The sequence below is a fragment of the Peromyscus californicus genome, unplaced genomic scaffold (assembly GCF_007827085.1).
Source record: "Peromyscus californicus insignis strain IS unplaced genomic scaffold, ASM782708v3 Scaffold_18__1_contigs__length_77618521, whole genome shotgun sequence".
In the NCBI taxonomy this organism is placed as follows: domain Eukaryota; kingdom Metazoa; phylum Chordata; class Mammalia; order Rodentia; family Cricetidae; genus Peromyscus; species Peromyscus californicus.
Genome location: NW_026294480.1, coordinates 3,658,639 through 3,667,912, shown reverse-complemented (window position 1 = coordinate 3,667,912; position 9,274 = coordinate 3,658,639).

Genomic DNA, 9,274 nt, shown 5'->3' with positions numbered 1-9,274 from the left:
CTCCCGGGAAGGAGTAAGTAGGACTGTGATCTGGATGCCTTGTTCAGTGGGCCAGATGTCTGCTGGAGAGAAAGTCTGTTGTTCTCTATTGGGAGAAGCAAAAAGGAGTTTGAGAGATCTAGAGCAGAGGTGGCCTATGAGGGCTTAGGGCACTGAACCTGAGACATCTCATGGTATCTCTGCAATGGGCTGAGGTGACCACAGTGGCCTTGCAGTCATTTAAAGCCACTTGTCAAGTATAAATATCAGTAGGCATACCTGTTGGTGGCACCTGGCACCTATCGACTGGTACAGAATGTTTGTGAAACTGGGTTAGAGAGTCTAGGCTTTGGAACAGAAAGTGTCTGTATAGGAATTGGGGACCAGATCATAAGGAGAAGAGGAGCAGAGGGGAGGGGAGGAGGAGAGGGGGGAGTGGGGGAGGAGAGAAGAGAAGAAAGAGAAGAGAGGTACTTGGGATGATTTTAGATTCACAGCAACCCTCTTACTTCATCCTCACAATTGCTGAGGTCACCATAGTTGGGATGAAATTCAATTTCGGGGATAGACAATCTTCCTCAAAACTTCAGAAAACTGGGCTGTGGCTGCTAGGACAGAACTCAGGGTGAATTACTACACCCTTAAGTCCATGCTGTAAGGACTAGAAGGATAGTAACACCTACAGAGCCCAGGGATTTCAATGGGAAGAAGGCGTCTGTTGGGAATTTCAGGAATCATAGGCCGTCCCAAAACTAGCTTGAGCCAGCTTGAGCAAGCAGGAAATAGACAACAGGATGAGCTGCTTGGTGGGGACAAGGAATTTTGCTTTCAGTTAAGAGATAAATGCATTTATAATGCAGGACTATACTTAGTATGATTTTCTTTCATTATTATAATTAGCCAAGCAATGGAGGCATATGGAGAATTCAAATTCAGAAATTGAATGAAGGCCCATTTCATTTATGCGCATCGATACTGTGAGATATCTTTTTGTATGCGGTGAATATGTGTGACTCTGATTGGTTGATAAATAAAGCTGTTTTGCCCTATGGCAAGGCAGCTTAGAGGCAGGCAGGAAATCCAAGCAGATAGACAGGAGAAGAGAGGCAGAGGGAAGAGACATGAGCCAGTCATCCAGGGAGCAACATGTAATGGCACATCAGTAAAGCCATGGAACATGTGGTGGCATATAGACTAATAGAAATGGGCTGAGTTTAGTTATAAGAGCTAGCTAGTAAAAAAAAAATTGAGCCATAGGCCATGCAATTGGTAATTAATGTAAGCCTCTGTATGTTTATTTGTGTCTGAGCAGCTGCACTACTGGGTGAGACACATTGGGAATTGCTATCAGTTTTAAATTTGCCAGGCAGAGATAAGTGACCACAGGCTAATGGCTGACAGGTGAGGTGGACTGGAGTTAGTAATAAATGAGTATTTGTGGTAGAGGTTTGTGATTGACAAGTGGGATGAGCTGAGGTTGGTGACTGACAGGTAAGATGGGTAGAAGCTAGTGACTGGTAAGTGTGGGGTAGAGGTCAGTGGCTGATGGCTGGAGTTGACAAAGGCTTAGCTGTTACACAGTTCGTCATTGATCCCATCCGGGCAGGTTTGAATGTCCCCGTGGCAGCAGAGAAGGGAGGTTCTTGTCTTTCCCTGATGTGAACCTCAACACGAAATCAATTTGTGGGGGTTTGGTCTCCATTACTGTCATGTTGTCGCCTGTGAGTTTTGGTTTTTTTTTTTTTAATAGAATGTTCTCCTACACATTTGGCTTACTGAAGACATTGCTGGGGGTGCATAGGATTTTCTATTTTACTGAAATGTATTTTTTTTTTGTCTTTTAAATACTATCTCCTATTTCTAGCTCTGTTGATTTCCCACAGTATATACTTGAAGTACAAATATTCCCAAGGATGACACATTGGGACATTCCATGATTTCTCAGTGGACATTCTGGAATTCCCAGGCAGGGGAGAAGCCATGAAGCAGGACACAATAGGAGGCCTTTCCTCCCCCCAAAGTGGCTCTGAGGTCACTTAAACTCAGTGCTTCTCAGTGTGCTCATGTCTCTCCTACAAGCACAGCGCTGGGGCCCTCCGCCTCCTCACCGCCTGTGTGAGGTCTGATTTCATGCTGTGCCTTCATGCCTGGGCTCAGCATTTCTTTTAAATATTTAAATTTCTACTGTAGCAGAAGCGAATTCCATATTCCTCTGCACAGAGAGTATTACCCTCTGTGATCAGCTGGATTCCCCAACTGGAATTATGGTTATGGTGAAGCCTGTAGGTCTCTGTGCTGTTTCTTTGTTCATTAATTTAGTTATTTGGCCTCTGGAAATAAGTTTTCTGATGTCTGTGAGAAGAGTTAAAAATGTCAAGACCGTGTCACAGGGTCTCACTGACATACTGTGCTTGCTGTCATTTTATAACACATTGTAGCAAGGCAAGCTTGGGCAGGTGGCTATTTGGGGACAAGGCTCCTGATTTCTCAAGCATCCCAGAGAGTGGAGGGAAGGGACACAGGGTCACTTATCTCAGGTGGTCAAGCCCCACAGCTCCTATTGGCTCTACCTGCTGACTGCAAGCTTGCCTCACTCACCTGTGCTGGGTTCAGCTGTGGCTCTGGGGTTTACACTGAGCCCCACTGGGTCTCAAGCCCTGGGAGATTCGGGCTCCTACATTACCATGTATTTCTGACTTAGGTAATGTTTAAATGAGGTGTTAGACTTTAGAGCTGATACTGGATGATCAATAGTTTGGGGAGTCAATGCTGTGGGGGCTCATTCCGGATGGAATGATTATATTTAGCATTCAAGAAGGACATGCATTGGGGGTCCAAGTGTGGAATGGTATGGACTTAACATGTTTCCCCAATTTCTGTATGTTAAAGCCCAATCCACTAATGTAACTATACAGGATATGTGGGCTGATGAAAGTTTATTGATATCCTGAGAATGGGTCATAAATACATGCAGGTGGAGCCATCATAGAACGAAACATAAGACCTTCCCCTCTTTCTGTACGTGAGCTGAGCACACATTTAATAGTGGCCTTCTGAAAACCAGGACAGACACCCAAACCAGACACCACAACCCTGTTAGGCCTTTATCTGGGTCTTCTAGCTCAAGAAATATAAGTATTTAACAATATTGCAGCCATCTTTGATTCTTGGAAGCTCTACTCTCTACTGGTCTGTCAAGACGGTTCCACTGGAGAAGAGCGGCACAAATGTTACATAAGTAACCAACCACTCTCTGGTTGGATTTAATGCTCACTCCGCAACACAGAGCTCCTGCTTAGCACTGTTCACTGAGTCTGAACCCTGTGACTGGCTAAGTCATATGCCCTAGGGGAGAATCTAGTACGATTTTTCTGCTAAATGGACAGAGTCAGAAACTACTCTTACGTTCTTGTCTTTATGCCGATGTATCAGTGAATCTTTCAACCCTCACTGGAGAAGCTTCTTTTTGCAATAGATGGAAAATAATAGAGACGCACAAGTAGCCAAAGTGTAGAGAATAAGAGTCTGTGAGTGCTCAGCTCTAAACGCCATGCCGATATCGAATCTCTCTTCCCCAAGGCTCCTGGATCAAGAGACAGCACAAAGATTATAAGAGCCTAGGGTCACTTCTATCTGCGATGGAACATTTGCTAGACGTTTAGACACAAGAAGACTGCTTGCACACGTGAGCTCATCGCAGCTAGGACTGCATATTGCAGAAGACCTGCTCAGGACCCTGGTGTGGATGGGGGAGGGATTTACGAAACGATTGGCAGATAAGAAGCTATTGGCAATTGATGGCATCTGGAAGAGGGAGAGTAAGTTTTCCTTAGGAATCCAGCCCTCCAGAAGCTACCATGCTGAAGCTGATGGTCCACTGCTCATGAACACATGTGCAGCACTAATTCAGAGGCCTCCTTCCTTCCTTCTTCCTTCCTTCCTTCCTTCCTTCCTTCCTTCCTTCCTTCCTTTCTTTCTTTCTTTCTTTCTTTCTTCCTTTCTTCCTTCCTTCCTTCCTTCCTTCCTTTCTTCCTTCCTTCCTCCCTCCCTCCCTCCCTCCCTTCCTTCCTTCCTTCCTTCCTTCTTTCTTCCTTCTTTATTTCCCTCCCTCTCTCTCTCTTCCTCTCTTTCTTCCTTTCTTCTTTTCTTTCTTTCTATGTGTTTATTCATTGTTTTTACATCCCAACCAAAGTTTCTCCTCCTCCTCTTCTTCCAGTCTCCCCTTCACCTCCCCTTCCCCACCTCCACTTGGGCTGTTTTCTGTGCGGATCGTTTTTGTTCGGATGATGTGATCTATTGACCAGTATGGGTAACTGAAGTCTCCCACTATCTGTGGACTGGTGTGTATTTCTCCTTCTAGGTCTAAGGCTGTTTATATTATAAGCCTCATGCTGTTATGGGGAGTAGAAGGAGGTGGGGGAGGGAATGGGAGGAGAAGAGGGAGGGGAAACTGTGGTTGGTGTGTAAAATAAATAAAAAATTAGTAATAAAATGTATTTTTTTCATCCTTTCAAAAACCATCACCATGAGGGTTCCTCTCTTCTGTCATGTCTGCATGTCCTCCCACCCCTGCTAAGCATCTTCTGTAAAGTGGCCTGGACTTTATAATTTCCCTGTCTCTGCTTATCTTGTAAGCTCTTTATTTATCCTTCATTTTTGAAGGATGGCATTGCTGAGCATGAAAATTCAGATTGTCTTTTTTTTTTTTTTGAGAAGCTGTAATTATGTCATTCCTTGTTCTTCTAGCCCACAGAATCTCTTCTGAAAAATCTGTTCTTAGTCTAAGGCAACTATTCTCAACCTGTGTGTCATGACCCTTTTGGGGGTCAAATGACCATTCCAACTAAGACCATCAGAAAACACAGATATTTGCATTAGGATTCATAACAGTATCAAAATTACAGTTATAAAGTAGCACTGAAAATAACTTTTTGGCTGAGGGTCACCATAACAAAAGGATCTGTATTAAAGGGTCACAGCATTAGGAAGGTTGAGAAGCAGTAGTCTAAAGAGGTGTCCTGGAATTTTCCTGGGTGCTTTTCTCCTGATGATTTAAGAGTCTTTCTTTGTTCCACACAGTTGGATTGTAATGTGTGATGGTGAAGAGATCTTTTCTGATTCTGGTGACCTTGTCTATTAGAACTTCCATAAACCTCCTATGCATGGCACATGTATTTTTCTCAAGATGAGGTAATTTTGTTCTCATTTTGTGGAATTGTTTTCTATGCTATTGTCCTCTGTCCTCTTGCTTTCAGACAGATAATAGTGTTGTAGATATTTGCTCTTTTATTGTTCTCCCAAACATCTTCAACACTCTCTTATCTTTCTTACTTTTTTTGTTTATGAATACTTGACTTCAAGCTCTAGTATTTCCTTATTTTACAGCAATTTTGATTGAGACTTCTTAATTGAAATTTTCATTTGACATCTTGAGCTCTTCATTTAGAAAGTTTCCATTTGGTTCTTTTTCAAAGCATCTTGTTGACTTCCTCACTCACATTCTATAGTTTTCTTAATTTTATTTAGCCAAAAGCTTTTCAGATTCTATTGGTCTTTTAAAAATTATTCTTTTTGTTTCCTTTGTGTATGTTTTTTCTCCAGACAGGGTCTTGCTGTGCAGAGTATAAAGATTTAGAACTCACAGTCTTCTGGCTTCAGTTTCTCAAGTGCTGGGAGGATTATAGGTATACAGTATAACACTGCTCTCTTGAGTTTTTTTTTTTTTTTTTATCTTCTCAATCTAAATTTCTTTTGGAATTGTTACGAGTGCATCTTTTGCAGGTAACATTTTTTTTTCTTGTTTCTCTTCCCCATAGCTCTCATGTGTCTTGAAACTTACATATGGATATGTCCACTACTTTTATGGGATGGATTTTTTATTAAGTGACTTTGTCCCAAAGGTGTTTCCTGGGGTACCAATTTGTCATGCAACATGGAGTTTCTTATCATCTGGACACCATAGTGTAGTCTCCCTGTAGGTTAACGAGTTTAAGCGCAAATCATAGTGTATCAGGGTTGGGAGATCTACCTTCTTTTCATGTGTCCGGGAGGCTGTGGTTCAGACATGCTCCATGGGGAAGCCACACAGCTTGGTGACTTCTGCAGGGGAGTTGGCGGCCTCTAAAAGTAATGAGTGTCTCCTCAAGCCTTTGTTAATAATGGCTTTGTTAATTAAAGGGTCTGTAGTACTGGTGGTGGCAGGGCGGTGAAACACACGCAGGATTTCTCCTCTAATTAGACAGTGGTACTGGCCGATGTGTGTCACAGGGAGAGTTCACAGCAGGAACTGTGGCATCCCCTGGGTGCACGGCCAGTAGGAGCTGCAGCATTATGTCATTCTCTGTCACTAAGTCCCTGAGGGAACAGGACTTTAGGTCCCCCAGCTGCCATCCCTGAGGACACAGCAATATCTGGAAGTTTTCTCCTTCCTGACTCTTTTCATCTCTGGTTCCTGCCAGGGATCAAGCAGGAGATGAAAGCCAGCCTGCTCTCAGGGCATCCCTGAACTGTACACACTTGGGCGGTGGCCAAAGCTTTTGTCCCCCTGACGTATGTAGCTGAAGCCAGCAGGAGACAGTGCACATAGAACATGGTTGGTGCCAGACAATGGTTTTCTGCAGGATCCTTCAGGTCAAGTGCCCCAGCGGCAAGGTGACAGTTGGTTTTCTGCATAGCTGAAGAGAGCATCCAGGACACACAAATGTGTGAAGAAACCGAGTCGTGTAGCTGGTACCCTGCCCTATCAGTAAGCCACTCACGTGCAGTGCTTGGTAGAGGGGTGGAGGGCAGTTATATGTGTCTCCTGATGACTGGGGAGTTGGCAAGGGCAGCTGCTGAGATTTCCTACTTTCTGAGGAGGTGCCCTGTGGTGTGGGCTCCATAAGAATGCTCAGCACGTTCTTAGAGTCAGTTCAGTCACCCAACTGGGAAGCTCTTGGCTCAAATATCTACTGCCTTTCTTAGCCTTCTCTCTGTGTTCCAGGTTTCTCTGCCAGTATGATTTTTTCAACCTGCCTACAAGCTCTCTTCACTTGAACTCTCATCTAAACCAATGAAAATTACAGGCATAGGAATATGTGCCCTAGCCTCAATTCTGCTGCTGTGGTAAAATATCCTGAAAAGAAAAATAAGGATTGAAAGGATCTGTTTGACTTAAAACTCCAAGTTAGAGTTCATTAGTGCTTGGATATTAAATCCCAAATTTAAAACATCATGTCCTTAATAAGGAGCTGAGGTAAAATAAACAGCCATACTGCCTACCTATTTACATATTAGCTTTCTTCATTCTCACACTGTTTAAGGATCAGCCCCGGGAATGGTGCTGCCCACAGTGGACTGGGTCTTCCTATATCAATTAACAACCAAGACAGTCCCTCACAAATGTGCCTACAAGCTGCCTGATTTAGATGACTTCTCAGTTGAGGTTATTTTCCCAGGTAATGCTAGGTTGTGGCATGTAGACATTTGAAAGTAACCATCACATTATTGCAGTTTAGGAAGATGTCTCCTCCTAGCCCTAGTACCAACAGCATGAGGATGGGGTGAATGGAATCACCTTGTTAATTTTGTAGGTTCATTGAGGTTCTGTGAGATCGAGCCATTAGCTCACAGTTACAGTAAAAATGGAGCAACTCCTGAAACTGGATAGAGTGAGTACCATTTCCTTACCTCCAAACTAGTTACTTAAGGAGATAGATAAAAGCCACTTGCCTATTGTCAGTAGAGTGCCAAAACACGGTTTGCAAAAGAAAACGTAAGTAAGGTCCATGGTTGAAGGGTGATCTTTTAAATTTGAATTCATTTACAAGAAAGTAGACACTTACAAAAATAAAGGGGTGTGTGTGTGTGTGTGTGTGTGTGTGTGTGTGTGTGTGTGTGTGTGTAGAATAAATTGCTAGGAAAACATCCAAGGAACAGATAACTGGGCAAGGTCTTGCACGAGTTGCTAACCAATTTCTGGCCAATTGATTTTCATGCTCCCTGCTGTGCCCAGCTTGCCCTTGGAAAATGGAATTTTGAGTTCATGTTGGCACATGGCCACTTCACAATGTTTGCCCAAGTTTTCTTCTCTTTGATGTTTGAATTTCAGCATCATTGAGTGGTTTCCTAGCATATAAAAGCACATGAAAACTGCAGAGCACAAAATAATGAAAATAAAATCATTAAATCTGGCTCAGAATATATCCATTAAGAATTACTGAAATATACAAATAGATTTTATGGAGAATTTCTTAGAAAAGGGGCCTGAGTGTTCAAAATCCCCCAAAGCTAAAACTACAAAATACGAACATACCCAGTAGCTGAGTGACCACACCTCCACTCATGTATCCACAGAGTTAAGTCAAGGCTGATGGGAGCCCAGAAGAAGATGCCTGTTTTCTTTCCCAGGTCCCTTTGGAGGTTGCGTCTTCTGAGGGAATCAGGTCTGTGACATGCATGTTGAATCCATGCCCTTGCTGTGCCTGTTACTCCCCAGCACACGGGGCACCTGGATCTCTTGGATCCATGAAGTCAGCTGTGATCTTCTAGAGCTGCATCAGTTAAGGGACCCAAGCCTGTCACTATTGTCTTGGTGACAGAGTCACCAAGGGTTGTCTAGGTAGCACGGCACGGAGCCTCACATGATGGTGTTACCAAAGGTCAGCCAGGGACCCAGTTGGCTTCAAGGTCTGCATGAACACCTTTGCTGCACATGGGAGCCCTGGCCATCAATTGCCTGGATCAAACACTCTCTATATTTCAGTGAGAGGCATAGAAGTTCATGGATCAATATGGAAAGATCATCACTGGTAATTCATGAACACACTCACCCACTTCTGTCAGAGATCCTTCTGGATATTCAGGATTGCCAATTGGCTCTATTTTCCTGTCCAGAGTGGACAACACATTGTTAGATGGCTTTAGATGTCTGTTTGTGGGATCCTTGTTTTGCATCTTGGAAAGGCCAATTGATCTATAAGGGTCTTAATTGCCAAAATGAAGACCATTGTATATCAAATGACTGAAAATTTGTACTATTTTTCTCTTAGCTTCCTCATATTTATCATTTTATAAGCCATGCTTATATTGATAAATATAGTTTCTTCATTTAATTCCCTAAGCTATAGTCAACTCTATCTATGGATATACTTTCACTGTGACAATGGTAGGAGCCAAGGTCCTGATTTTGGAGCCTTGCCAACCTGACATGTGTGACTACAAAACCACTGAGGATTGTCCAGGAGAGGGAGTGTCAGTTATATCCAGTAATGATTTTTCTGGTGAGTCAATCATGGTCCAGGGGATATCTTCATAC